Source organism: Triturus cristatus, chromosome 2_2 (assembly GCF_964204655.1).
Source record: "Triturus cristatus chromosome 2_2, aTriCri1.1, whole genome shotgun sequence".
Lineage (NCBI taxonomy): Eukaryota > Metazoa > Chordata > Amphibia > Caudata > Salamandridae > Triturus > Triturus cristatus.
This window is the reverse complement of record NC_140582.1, coordinates 529,906,921-529,922,601: the sequence shown is the minus strand read 5'-3', so window position 1 is coordinate 529,922,601 and position 15,681 is coordinate 529,906,921.

Genomic DNA, 15,681 nt, shown 5'->3' with positions numbered 1-15,681 from the left:
TGTTACTGCTGAGCATGATACCAATGGTAGATGGTTACATACTCGCTTGTCCAATGGTTGAGATGATTTATATGTCAAAAATATATATGCCCCTAACATTGATGATCCTCTTTTTTGGCGTTCCATAAATAAAAAACTTTCTGACATTCCTCAGGATGCTAGAACAATTGTTGGTGGTGATTTTAACTTGCTCTTGGATCCTTTGTTGGATAGACATTCTGCTTTTAAATTCCGTCCTCCTAGGTCGCATAAACATTTGCTTAATATGTGTTCATCTCATCAGCTTATTGACACTTGTAGGATTCATAATCCTGCTGGTAGCGATTTCACGTTTTTTTCCCCTCCACATTCTAGTTCTTCTCGTATCGATTATCTTCTAGTTGATGCTGCTCTTTCAAAACATACCATAATCGTTTCTGATCACGCTGCGGTTTCCTGACTATCCTTTATCTTACAGACACAAGAGGACCTCGTAATTGGCGTCTTAACACAGAAATTTTGGACGATAAGGATGAAGTTAATGAGCTTAATGAGGAAATTGATAACTTCTTCAAAGATGATGAGTCTTCGGTAAATTCCAAAGTTGTTCCATGGGATGCATTTAAGTGTACTATTCGGGGTCATATTATCAAAAAAATGTCAAAAAGAAATGTTGACATCAGAAAATCACTACAGTCTCTGGGGGCTGAGATCAAACATAAGGAGGTGCTATATAGAAGCTCAAATGATATGTCTCTTCTACTGGATATCAAGAATCTGAAATACTCTTTTAACTATATAGTCACTAAAAGAGCTCATATTGGTGTCCACGCTCAAAAATCTCGACACTTGTTACTAAGAAATAGAGCTGGTAAGTTGTTAGCTGCCACCTTAAAATATCAGAATACAAATGTCAAGGCTACCCAGATTTCTTATATTAATGATAAAAATGGTTCTAGGAAATTCCATACGCAAGAAATACTTGAAGTCTTTCGTGATTTTTATGAAAAATTATACACTCCTAAAGTTCAATGCAACATTTCTGTTTGTCAACAGTCTCTGAACTCGATTCCTACGAATACTATTTCGCATTCTGATATGATTGATCTGGGGAAATCGATTGAGACTGATGAGATAATTCAGGCTATTAAGGCTACTCGGTTCGGTGAAGTCTCCGGGGCCTAATGGGTTCCCCATTGCCTTTTATAAAATGTTTTCTTCCTCATTAATCAAATATCTTAAAGAGGTTTTCGATAATTTTGTCCTTTCTGGCAAGGTCTCCGGCTCAGCTGCTGAGGCTACTATTGTTGTGATTCCAAAAGATGGCAAGGTTCATTATGACCCTAAACATTACCGTCCAATTTTCATTTTAAATATGGAAGCTAAAGTTTTTGCCAAGATCTTGGTTAAGCGTTTGGAAGGTCATGTCCCTAGCCTTTTTCATGATTCCCAAACTGGTTTTGTTAAGGAGAGACTTGCTAGAGATATTATCCGAACCTTTTGTCATATTTTGGAGAAAGCAAAACTTTCTACATTGCCATCGGCGACGATTGCCCTTGAAGCCGAAAAGGCTTTCGACAAAGTCCCTTGGCCTTTTTTACAAGCAGTGCTTGAATCCCATAACCTAGAGGATTCATTTCATTCATTTCATAAGGCTTTATTCGAACGTAAAATAAGTTCATAAAAGCACAATTAAAAAGACAACATGATAAAAAACAACAGAGGTAGAAAAATCGACAGCATAAAATTGTTAAAAATAGTTAAAAGAGCATACTTTTCCTGACATTAATGGATTTGAGAAGAAAAGTAGCCGTGTAAAAACACACGTCTGGATGATACAAATTAAAAAGTAAACACATACAGTCGCGTAATGATTTGACCCCGAATTTAACAAACAAGGGTTTTAAATATGCTATCCGATGATATTTATACAGCTGACAAAGCAGAAGAAAGTGCACAGTGCTTTGGGGGTAGAGTTGTCACATGGACATGGACCAGCTGGGGGTAGGTTCAAAGACGGGAAGGCAACCAGGTTGTGGGCTACTCCCATTCTAAGCCTGGTCAATACATACCGGTGTGCCTTCCAGGTAACTTGAGATAAATAAGGTTGATAACCCGCAACTTCATTCATTTCATGGTAATAGGCATAAGATGAAAGCTTAAGGCTAATATGGTGTCGTTTGGTAGAAGCCTGGTGTAGAAAACACCGCTTAAGATCAAATTTGGACAACATATCTGCCCCATGGTGATCCATGGTAATATCGATGTTATAGATCTCCCAAAATTTATCGATTACATACTTTAACCATGGGATTTTAGTGTAGTGGTCCAAAGTAAGACAATCAGAGATAATAGCTCTACACAGAGAGGTCTCTTCTTTGGTCCATATGGAGCGCCATAGGATCAATGGTCTAAGTAAAATCAAATCGGAAAGGTAGTCAATGCCTAATTCATTATGCACTAAGGCATTAGAGACAGAGGTTGGTAGGCACAAAAGTTTCTTCAAAAAATCATTTTCCTCTACCTGGAGAGATCCTGCCGGGGCATAGCCCCATATACCAGCTCCGTATAAGGCAATTGAAACACACCGTGATTGGAATATTTTCAGCATGTCATTTACCCGCCTATCTCCCAATTTGGTTGCCATGGTAAAGATTCCATACGCGCTCCTGGCCATTTTAGACCGTACATTCTTATGCTCGTTTACCCAGGAATTTTTGTTTGAGAAAGTATCCCCCAAATACGAAAAGTTATCCACAGCCTGGACCTTTTGGCCCTCTATAAAAAAAAGAGGGCTGTTTCTTTCCTAATAATAAACACTGAAACAACCCGGGTCTCAAGCTGAGTAAAAAATAAACACTAAAAGGCCAGAGTATTCCCCATTCTTGATCTGACAGCTCTATAAGAGAGAACCTCCTTGAACAGGACCCATCAATCACTTAAGGTGGTTAGTTTTTATCATCATTTGGGTCTGTGCACTTCAACATGACGAACCAGTTCCTGAAATAGCGATCTGGTCACGTGCAAAGAAGACGCAGCAAAAGAGGGTTATTGTCAGATCTCCCAAGGATTTTATCAGGGATAACATTGTACCCATAGATCAATGAAGGAGATCCTAAAGTCAGCAGTATTAAATAATAATTGTGTAACTAAAAATGGCTAAGGATGCTCAAATGTTCTTTATTGGTAGAGAACCCCTGTCATATTTAAAAAGCAATATGGCAATCTAGCACAAATAAGTTTGTCATTATGCTAATGTCCATAGCAATATGGTCAACATGTTTCTGCCCATTTTTGATCAAAAAGTATCAGGGCTTTCATCAGGACCTATGATACTGCTGTGGTTCAATGTGAAAACGTGAAAAAAGAAATCCAAAAAGGATACTTATGGACAGTCTTGTCCTGTTTTCTCACATTTCTTTACACTGTACATAACGTACTTTTAAACTACCACTGATTCTTGAAGATAACTCAGCTGCCTATGCGGATGATGTTCTTATCATTTCAGAAGATATTGTTGCTGCGATTCCGGTTATTATTACCATTATAGAGTTTTCTCTTGTTTCTGGATATACTTTGAACAAAGACAAAACGGAAATGTTTCCCCTCAATTCGTTGTGTTTCCCTTCTCACATGGGAGATTCAGGATTTAAATGGCAGTCGACTCATATTAAATATCTAGGAATTTAAACATTCCCTATACGACGTGGCACGCAACAGGGCTCCCCTCTGTCTCCTATGCTCTTTGCGCTGGCCCTTGAGCCGCTGGCTTGCAAACTTCGCCAGCAACACGCATCTGCAGCACTACGCTTCAGACATCACCCATTGGTAGTCTCGATGTATGCCGATGACATGCTTTAATATGTCAGGGAATCCGAGACATATCTCCCTGAACTCCTTCGTGAATACATAAAATACGAACGCTTCTCGGGGCTCGGCATAAATTGGGCAAAATCGACGGTATTTCCCCTCACGGCGGGTACACGTTACATTGAATTGGACTTCCCACTTGCGTGGTCAACTGACCCAGTAAAGTATTTGGGGGTGTGGCTTCACAGGGACCCTGAGGTAGTTATCTCGGAGAATTATGGCCGGGTCCTGCTCCAAATCACTGACCGTGCAACGCGATGGGCCAACCTCCCGCCTTCACTAAAGGATCGCATTGCGGTATTCAAATTGACAATCTTACTCAAACTCCTTTATTTATTTATTAATATTCCCATTCGTCTCAATCTCGCGTTCTTTAACGCATTTCAGTCAGCCCTACTCTCCTTCATATGGGCCGACAAGAAGGCCTGATGCAGCTGGGAGGTATTGGCATTGCCTTATGAGAGGGGTGGCTTCGAAGCCCCTGATCTGCGACTTTATTATTTTTGCGCACAGGCCCAGCATGCACACTATTGGTTCTATCCACAACGATTTCAGCCACATGTAGCTATTGAGGCTGACGTTGTACGCCCAATGGCCTCAGTTGCGACCACCCTGTCGGGCGGGAATGGTGGACCGAGAACGGAGATAAACCCGGCTCTCTGCACGGCGTGGGCATGGAAAGCGCTCGCGATGCGAGCACAAATGCAGCACCTCTGCGCACCGAAACTGCCGCTTAATGCGCACCCAGAAATCTCTGCAGCGTAAGAACCGGACACTCTTAAAGCTTTGAGTGCGGTAGGGATAACTCAACTGGGGGACCTTTATAAAAACAGCCAGTTTAAATCACTGTCCGACATACAGGGAGACAGGGACCGGGGGTTTATGCTAGGGTTCACATACGTACGCTTGAGACAGGCTATACGCTCAATTTATCCCAATTACCCTGCGGAACCCAGGCCACTGATGTCGCTGCAAGCGATTTTGGCGGGGGCGGAACGCAAAGGCCTGATCACAAAATTGTATGATGCCTCTCTCAGGGAAAGGGAACTGGTGGACTACCCCTCATACAAAAAATGGGCGACACTACTGGGGACTTCATTCACGCCGGATATATGGAAATGGTGATGTGCCCTCACGGGCCGGTTGACGGCGGACTGTAAACTCTGCATCATACATTTCAAATTCCTGCACCAGCTATATTACACTCTGTTGCAATTGATGCGGTTTGGTCTGCGGGACAGTTCCTGCTGTACTCGCTGTGGAAGGGGTGATATGGGCTTCTCGCACCTAGCGTGCGATTGCCCCGGTATATATAAATTGTGGGGAGAGGTGGCCAACCTACTCACGAAGTGGTGTTAGAACCTGTACAATGTACCCCTGCGGTGTGTCTACTGGGATGGGTGAAAAATCTAAAGCCCTGCAACCGCAGACTAGTGGCGGTATCGACCCTATTAGCAAAGCGAGCAGTCACACAGTGTTGGGGCTCTAGGCTCACCCCGACACTGAAGAGATGGGTCCGGGATCTGTTGTACTGCAAGGAGCAGCTAGAGACCTATGCAGAGGAGTTGCCTGAAACTTCCCGCCCTAAAGATTTCTGGGCCCCGCTTACTGTGGATCTACTTACCAATCCTGTAATATGATAACTGATGTGCTTCCTTCCTCTGGTTATGTCATATGCCTGGTCTGTCATTTACTGTAAAATTGTAGTGCTTGAAGAGAAGCTCCGCTGAGGACATGATTACTGCTCAGTGCCCTGAGGTTAAAAGGGTGGGGGTGGGAGGTTGTTGTTGGGGGTTGTTATGTCGTTCTATGACCTAAACCAAAGTTTGTAACATCATTGATTCTATGCGTGTGATTGCCTCTTGTACGAGGTCCAGCTGTGATTTTTTATGCAAACTGCTCAATAAACAAATTATAAAAAGAAAAAAATATCTAGGAATTTGGTTTTGAAAGACCTATCAGATACTATTTCTTATAATGAATCCCACATTATAGCTAAAGTTAAAGAACTTTTGTCCTCCTCGTCTCCTAAATATATCTCCTGGTAGGGAAGATTTCCAACTCTTAAGATGATAACTTCGATTATCAATTTCCTATCCTCCATGTTACCCATTAAGCTTTCTTCTTCCTTTTTCCATGAGATTGATTCACTTACTTCAAAATTTCTGTGAAGTGATAAACGAGCTAGAATTGCCTATAAACATTTTAGAAAGCCCTCTGTTCTGGGTGGCTGTAATCTTCTGGATTGGAACTTGTATCAAATTGCCTTTTTAGCTTCAAATGGTGCTTTTTTGGTTCTTGCCAGTCTCCCAGCATACATGAAGGAAGTGACCCGAATAGGGTCACTTGGGTTACTAAACCACCTCTCGGCCTTACCTATATTATTGAAGAGTCGGTCAGCCAGTAGAGAATGCAAACAAGCAGTTTATTAATAATACTCTGAAGAGGAGCCCAAATACAACAAGCCGCATGCGATGCTTGCTACTGGACTGAATCAATAAACATGCGCAGCATAGTAAAATACATCAAATACGTCATGAACCTCTAAAGCACGCCTACAAGGGAAAGTTACAGGCTTGGGGATGCGTTTTCTAGGGAGGCAGAGGGGCGTACATCACCAGCCCGAGACAGGCACAAGGTATCTCTCTTAGCCAAGGTCAACCAGCTGCATCCCTGCTCCTCCCCACATAGGAGGGGTGCTGCGGATAGCATATTGCTTACATATACAGAAAAGACCTATTCATAAGCGAGGGAGCGCCCCTTCTTCAATACAGAAACAAAACTGTGCGTATACTTATTAGGGGAACAACAAGTGTCATGACGCAACTATCTGGGCCTACCTCATTCGCAGTTTAGAGCTCACCACGTGCTTTGTGTATAACCAAAATATAAAATGGCGGCCGGCATACAAAATGGATGCCACCCGTCCAAGACTATTCTATACTGTAAAACATCATCCGTATTATTATAGCTTAGTGGGTTGTAAATATAGATACTTACCACTGCTATATTTAGCGATATAAGGCTAATCTAAATAGCATAGCATAAGGGGCATAGCCCTATGATTATTTTGAAACCTACATACACCCCCGTGGATTTACATTGAGCGAGAGCTGTGTACTCCTCTTTCTACTTCTTCCTTTCTGACTGCTTCTAAACTCGTTTTTGGTCATTCCCATCGTATTATCTTAGACATGATTAATGCATTAAAATATATTGACAAAAAAGTATCTAAGCCTATTCATAAATCAAGGTGGTTCTCATTATGGTACAATCCTAGAGTCGTTACTGATATTGATCCAGATTGTGGGCTACTAGATTGGAAAAAGATCTTTATGATTCTAATCATGACCCTCTTCCCTTCTATTTATTTTTTGGCTAGAGAAAATAATCTATAATATGGATTTTTATTCTTTCCTGAAATTGAAGGTTGCTCTTTCTAGAGAATCCCTCTCTACAGAGTTGTTTACTGTCTCACTTCTCTCTAAGAGGTCTCGTTCAGGACATACTGCCTCCAGAATATATAAATTTCTATCCGCTCCACTTCCTTCGCAGTCTACAATCACATATGATAAATGGTGTAATCATTTTGAAAGTGATATTTTTTAACCTATCTAATAGGAAACCTGTCAATTGATTGGGAAGTTATCCCTACGCAATAAAATTGCTCCTCCTCTTATTCAATCTAAATTCTTTACCCTTTATCTTCTTCATTGGACCCCTGCTCGCTTGCACAAATTAAACTTAAGAGATAGTGATCTTTGTTGGAACTGTAATTTTGAACCAGGCACTCATCAACATATGTTTTTTGAATGTACGTTATTACAATCTTTTTGGGGTTTCGTACGGAAACATTCATCGCTAATTTTTAACATATCGTTAGAGCTTTCTTTGCCTATGATTTTATTGGGCCCATTGGCTTCAACTACTCCTTTACCCCTTGATAATACGGATATGCAGTTATTAGATTTACTTATATCTATTGCTGTTAAAGTTATACTATCGGATTGGAAATCTTTTCATCTGTTGTCTCATCATACCTGGTGGGCTTTGGTATCATATCTTCATGGGGCTCATACTTTGGTGGAGGAGAAGCATTACACTCCCTCCATTTCTAGTAATGTATGGAGGTCACTGGATGATTATATGGATTTATATTCTCATGGGTTGGTAGCTCAGTATCCCTTTGACTCTACTTTTTGAGTTGTTTCCCTCTTTGAAGCAGTTGCCGCCACCTCTTCCTTTCTTCTTTTCTCTTTCTTTACTCTTTCTATCTTTTCTTCTTTTCCTCTGCTCTCTCTTGTTTTGCAATTTTATTTATTAAGCAATACGACTGGTTTATCACCTCAACGTGGTATAAGCTGTGGATCTCTTTTATTCCTTTTTCCCAGGCTTTGTAATATTTTTGTAATTCAACTTATGTCATACAACATATGTCACCTATATACTTTGTTTTATTGTCTGAATAATGATATGTTTTTACTCCTCTCTCTTTAGCTCAGTATATTATTCTTTAATACGAGATCTATTTTTGAATCTGTAACTCTTCGATTTTAACTGAACATATATTTCATAATGATTTGTTGTATTGCCATATATTATGAATGTATTATCTATATTTTTTAAATACCAAAATACATACTTGAACAAAAAAATGGAAGCCATAAAAAAAACCCTGTTGCCGTGTTCCAAAGACTGGAGCTTAGCCTCTACATCACATATCCTCTGTATTCTCAAACTTTCCAAGGCTTTGTTACTTGTAGATTACCCATGCATAATATTACACTATGGCCTCAATTACAGGTTTGGTGGTAAATACTACTAATCATGCAGGGAGGGTAAATGCTGATTCCACATGGTTTGCTAAATAGCACGTGTTAAATAACACTGATGATGGTCCTGGTTATGAGTAGCTCATAAACTTCCATTCGATGCATAAACTGTGTACCCTCTGGATGTCAGGCTAACTCATGTTTATGGGTACCAGCCTTACTCTGTCAATCCCAGCTTTTATCCTACATTGCTGCACCATTTGGGGTCATTGATTGGTGGCCTGGTTTCCATTCACATGCTGCTTGGTTTGTTACAGCAGAACATGTATCTGGCATAGTATGATTTTGTGGGCTAGCAGTGCTGCATTCATGATTGTGTACTGCAGAATATGTTTGAGCTGCTGCAATCAATTAATGAGAGCTTCACCTGTCCATGGATGTTTAAGTAGGTCTTCGCCTTTGCACAGGTATGAAATTGTATTTTTTCTCAACTCAAACAGTGCATGTACTGTGTTTTTGTCCTTTGTATTATTGTGTGGGTCTTATTTTTTTGTATTGTTTTACACCTTTTCTTACATTCCCTACACTTTCATGAATGTTTACCACCTGCTTTTGACTGGAAGAGTTTTTAGGTGGTAAATATGAATAGGACACTTTACTCCGCACACTTTTGCTCCACGTGCCATTACACCACAGTTTTTACACAGCAAAATCTTTTACAACGCAAGGCTTTACAACAAAATACATTACAATGCATTCCCCATTACAAAGCAATTTACTATTCTAACTCCACCGGGGCCTTACTTCGGGGAATGTGTCGTAATAGTTTGCAGTGTAAAGCCCTACGGTTTAAAAGATTTTGCGATGTAAAAAATGCTGGGTAATGGCACACGGAGTAATGCATGTGGGGTAATTACCATTACACCTAACTCATAGTGAGGGCCTATGAGGGGTAATATTATGCCAGAGCATGATTTTACGTTTTGTGTATTCCTGGCATTTGTAAATAAAGTCACTTCTACACATAAGTTGGACTTAAATATTTTGATAGGTCCTTGTGCCAGACAAGCCCCATTTAGAGCTAAATTATTAACGAAGCAATGGAAAGTTGGGTAAGAAGGCAATAGCATGAAGTCTGCATTGCCTGAGCCTGGTGGTTTTGTCAAGAGATTTTCTGATGGACCGCCTTTCACAATGCAAGCGTCGAGAGGTGTTTTCAAGGGGGCTCGTCCTTGTGCGCTTTCCCTTTGGGAGACCGCTTTTACAGAGCTGCAATTTTGCCTGAAGGATCAGTGCTTATTTTGTAAAAAAAAAATAAGCGCAAGGACCCCCGCCATGAGCTTGGAACACCCGTTGCCTTTGCCAGAGGTGCCAACCACAGCACCAACACACTACTAATCCTCACTCTCTTAAAAGTGTGAAAATATCAGGCCCCCAAAGCTATAAAAATGGACAGCGTGGTAGGTATTAGTCATTTTTTCTTGTGTACTGAATTAATAAACAGCTGTTCTCATTAGCTCTAAATTCGACTGACATTGCCACCATGTGCAGAGTGCCATGAGTGCTGGTGCTGAAAATGAAGTGCCGGTGCCGAGTACCAGAAACTACCGGCTCAAATTAAGCGCTAAGAGTAAATAAGTGCAAAGAATTCTGCCACTAACAGAAAAGAAAACAATTGTCGAAAAGAAGAGATTACAGTTATAACGAGCTCTAACAGAACTGTTTGCTTTAGTGACTTTTTTCTGTGCAGGTGAGGTGCAGAGGTCAAAGTCTTCCGAAAGATGCCCCCACCTCGGCTGCCAACTAAAAGCCGCTCAACATCCCTCGGCTGCGGCTTAACTGGGGACGGAGGGATCCCTGGAGTGTAAGAAGGTGCGCCCCTTAGTCCTGAATGGCTTACACACATCCTCAAAAAATGACTTAATAAGGCATAAACTTGTTCTGTTCAAACAAAGCATGCAAAATCCAGCACACTTGACCAGTGGCTGAAACCGCTTTATGAAAGTGGAGCAACGCCAGGACTGCAGTGAGCAAAGCAGGTTTGCCCTTGAGAGGACGAGTACTCTTCCCCCGAGAAAATGCTAAAACTAGGGTCACTGATGCATTCCAGTGCCCACTCTCCAGAAGCAGGTTGTCAAAATGACAATGTCCAATATGAACCTCTAAAGGGACCCTCATGAAGCGCTCCAACTGCTCATGATGGTCTCCCCCAAAAACGACCTTTCCAGAGCAGTGAACACCGTCGCAAATACAATACACACCATCAACCACTCTTCAGATTTCAACTGTGTGACAAAACAAGATATGCCAAAAATGCCAGGCACTCGGTACCAACAGCCATACATGCATTCTCACCACTTAAGCATCTAATTATGTGACTGGCAGGGAAGCAGGATCACAACAAATGCTCCCTGTACATTTACAAAGTAATATTCCCTAACAAACACTGAACTTTCCTAAACTAATCCATGACACATGCATGTCAATGACATCATACCAGTCTACAAGATCCAACACCATCTTAATAATTTATATCAATTACTCGATTCAGCAGTACAAACATAAACCACACGTACACACACGTGGGGTATATTTCCAAGGCCCGTACCCCACCCGTGCGTCACTTTTTTTGACGCTGGTGGCACACAATGCTGAGCCATATTTACAAGGCCACGCAGAGCCACCTCGCTTTTCATGGCCTTATCAATATGGCCCCCTTTCACGCATCATTCTGCGTGAAAGGATCATTTTATGAGTGTTGATATGGGTGTTCTCATGCAACACCCATGGATTCTTACACATTCCCAGATTTTCAAGGTTTCATCAACCTGGGAATGCGTCAGATTCTAACGCTTCCCCAGGAGAGGATTAAAGTGGCGCAACGAGGAGAAATACCTTTATTTCTCCTTGTTTTTTGCTCTTTCTATATGAAAGGCACCCTTGAACCATGGTGCAAGGGTGCCTGCATTTGCGCTAGGCAGCCAATTGTGCGCAAGCACAGAGGAAAGCACAAGGATGCGTCGTATTACTGTAAATATGACGCATCCCTGCACTTTCCTAATGATGCAGCTCAGCGCACCAAGATGGGTTGCAGCGCCGCGCTGCGTCATTTTCTAGTAAATATGCCCGATAGCGTGTACCATTTCAACACACACCACACATCAGTACAATTTCTTCTTGCAACCACAACAAGTACAGAAAGCAGAGAAATGAAAGCCTCAGTCATACAGCCTCCTCCACAGAGGAGGCAAAGACCATCTAGCCTGCAGCATTCTAGCTGCCCTGAAACAGAGCAAATAAATCAAAACAGCATTGCAAGTTAACGCAGACACACATCAGGCATGCCACAGGCAGCCCTAATAAAAATCTCCAGACCTTTGCAGCACTAGCATAGGCAGCAGCTTCACCAGCTTCCCTTCCACACACACACATATACACAGCACACGTGTTGCATGAGGGCATCACACACAAGTAGCCCATGTACATACAATAAAGGAACATCAATGCACTGCAGGACAGTGCAAGTTCCAAACACACGCCCCAGTAAACACTCCATAGTACAGTCACTGAAACAACACTGCACAAATGCAAGTCAAAAAGAGTGACGCCATGAAACCAGATCCTGATCTGTGCACTGCACCCCATTCTTCCTCTTACTTGACTATAGTCGACCACAGTCCCCCTACTTCACAAACACCATGTTCAGTAGCGGCTCCTGGAGGGAGTGCTGCCGGGCGGTGACGCAGGGCGGGGAGGGGCAGGGTTGGGGGTAGTAAACTCCGGATTATGGCCGAACGGAGGTAAGTATACAACGAAATAAATAAATAAAATGAATGTAGTTGCGCGCGCTGCATTGCCAAATTCGATGCAGCGTGAGTAATGAAATTCGTTTGTTTGCTGTAATGCGTTTCGCCCTAAGTGGGATGGATATGCCCAGACGTGGGTCCCTTGATCACTGTGCCACTGGATTCAAGCTAGCCTGGCTGAAGAAGGGTGACATACCCTGAAACCGGTCCAGGGAGGACCTGTCCTGGCAGTTCGATCTGGACTGTTCTCATGGGGCACAGGGTCAAGACTGATTTGCATATGTCTAGGTCCAAACTGGGGTGGCGTAGTGGGCAAAAGAACGATGGATTTAACCCAGATCTTTTAACTGGGGGATAATGTTTGCATTGTCAGCATTCCGTCCATCAATTGTTTGCTGTAACACGTTTCGCCCTAAGTGGGATGGGTATGCCCAGACATGGGTCCCCTGCTCACTGTGCTACTGGATTCAAGCTAGCCTGGCTGAAGAAGGGTGACATACCCTGAAATGGGTCCCACGTTGCTTGTTTCTGGTCCAGGGAGGACTTGGCCTGGAAGTTCAGTCTGGACTGTTCCCATGGGGCACAGGGTCAAGACTGATTTGCATATGGCATTGTCAGCATTCCGTCCACAATTTGTTTGCTTTAACACATTGTAGAGGGCAACACTCACAGTGCAGTCGCGTGCGCGACCTCATGGCAGGGGGCCGCAGCAAAAGACAAGGTGTTGGGGGGTCCACGGCCGGTGCGCATACAAACGTGTGCTTGGGAGCTGCTCCCAAGAGGGCCGTAATGTCTTCTTCGGCTCACGGAGCCTTGCGGCCTGCAGGGGGCGAAGTGCTGTGTCTGCGTGCATGAAGGACACCATGTGCGGGTCGCTATACCTGCTGGAGCACACTGGCTCATATGGCCTGGTACTACCTATACACCCTCCTCCCTTGTTCAGACCCATAGAATATCAGGAACAAGAGTTTAGATGGAAAAGGGGGCCCGGGCCGTATTTATTACCAAAATTAAACAAACAATGAATATTAACAATTTTTACAAAATTTACGCAGATAATCATATAATTGACATTTGATTACATTTGATATGTACAGATATCAGATGGCTATACTTAACATAACTCTAATACAAGTTATTCCTATCCGAATCTAAGCATAACATCATTCATAATCATAATGGCAATCACTTTTTGCGTATCCATGTTTGAGCCTACGGCAAGGTCAATAACTGGTGTCAGATCCTTTTCAATTAAATCCCACCCTCCCGCCTGAGTGCACATGCGCAGAGGGCCCGTTCACCATGAGGGTACTTCCCCCCCAGTTACCCCGTACGCTCTGTGTACTATCTCCATCGGGGGCCCTTGCAGTTCTGCGCCCTTTACTGGCGCCATTGTGCATGTGCGGGGCGGCCAACCAGCCTCGGGCAAGCGTAACTCCCCCCTCCCCCGCACCCATACAGCCACAACGGCTGTAACTGCCCCTGGAGAGTTCTAGGAGGGACGGCTTGTCCCTCCCCCTTGGGCGACCCAATTCAAGAATGGCGTCACCCTCTAAGGACCTTAAATTTACTGCTCACCAATCATGACCTTACCGCCTGACCACGGAATCGCACTAAAATACGACAATTTTACCTTAAAAATGGGAAAAACAAGTTATTTACACATCACAACCTGAAATGAAAAGAGAAGACAATTGTACACAACACAAACTTTGCTCTAGGGGATGGTGGGTGGGCAAATAGTAAAATTACGACCTCCTAGCGAGGTCGTACGACAAGGCTGGGGAGCGCGGAGGACAAAGAGGAAGATTCCTCTGCTCCCCAGCCGTTTATTGGGCAAGTACTCGCCCCTCAGAGGGGTGGGGACTGGCGACTTGCGTGACCCGGAAGTGATTCTTTCCCTTCCAGGTCACGACCTGGCCCGCCAATGGGAGAGGTGGCGCGCCTGTCGCGTCATTGCTGTGCGCGACAGGCCCGCCTCCTTAGGATCGGCAGGGGCCGGCAGGACCGCAATATTATCGGCGGGTCCGATGCCGGCCCCACCTTTTCTATATGACCTGGTACTACCTATACCCCCTCCTCCCTTGTTCAGACCCAAAGAATATCAGGAACAAGAGTTTAGTTGGAAAAGGGGGTCGTGGATAACCCCGGCCGTATTTATTAACAAAATTAATCAAACAATGAATATTAACAATTTTTACAAAATTTACGCAGATAATCATATAATTGACATTTGATTACATTTGATATGTACAGATATCAGATAGCTATCCTTAACATAACTCTAATACAAGTTATTCCTATCCGAATCTAAGCATAACATCATTCATAATCATAATGGCAATCACTTTTTGCGTATCCATGTTTGAGCCTACGACAAGGTCAATAACTGGTGTCAGATCCTCATCAATTAAATCCCGCCCTCCCGCCTTATTGCGCATGCGCAGAGGGCCTGTTCACCGTGAGGGTACTTCCCCCCCCCAGTTACCCCTGTACGCTCTGTATACTATCTCCATCGGGGCCCTTGCAGTTACTGGTGCCATTGTGCACGTGCGGGGTGGCCAACCAGCCTAGGAAAAGCGTACCCCCCCTTCACCCATACAGCCACAATGGCTGTTACTGCCCCGGAGAGTTCTAGGAGGGACGTCTTGTCCCTCCCCCTTGGGCGACCCCATTCAAGAATGGCACGGCCCCCTAAGGACCTTAAATTTACTGCTCACACATAATGACCTTATCGCCACAGGCCAGCATAGTTGCCCGACTATCTGGCCCCTCCTACCCTCAGGCTAACTAGGAAGTCATGCCCTGCTTTTCAAGCCCACCAACCACGGCAGCAGATTCTCGGTGAAGATTGCATTCCCCACAGTTGATAAATGGACACCGTCTTTTAAGAAGCCCAGGTACCCCCTGATACACCCGTGGGCGATAGTCTGCAATTGAGGAGATCTAAACAACCTCTCTATCTTGTTGTTGATACGTCTTACCGAGTGGTTCAGTGCCCTTACAGACTCCCCCCCCCCCCCCCTCCATTGACATCTAGGTACCATCTGCGAACATGCGATGGTGCATCCCTGGCATGCTTTTGCTAACCAACCCACTTCTGTGATTATGGATTCCACCAGCCCTCTTCTACCCAGATTCACCAGATCATTCCCTCCCAGGTGTAAGATAATGATATCCGGACGGGGACCCCTTCTACTCAGCAAATCCCCTATAAAACCCCTGCATTAACTCAAACAAAGCCCCCCCTTTCC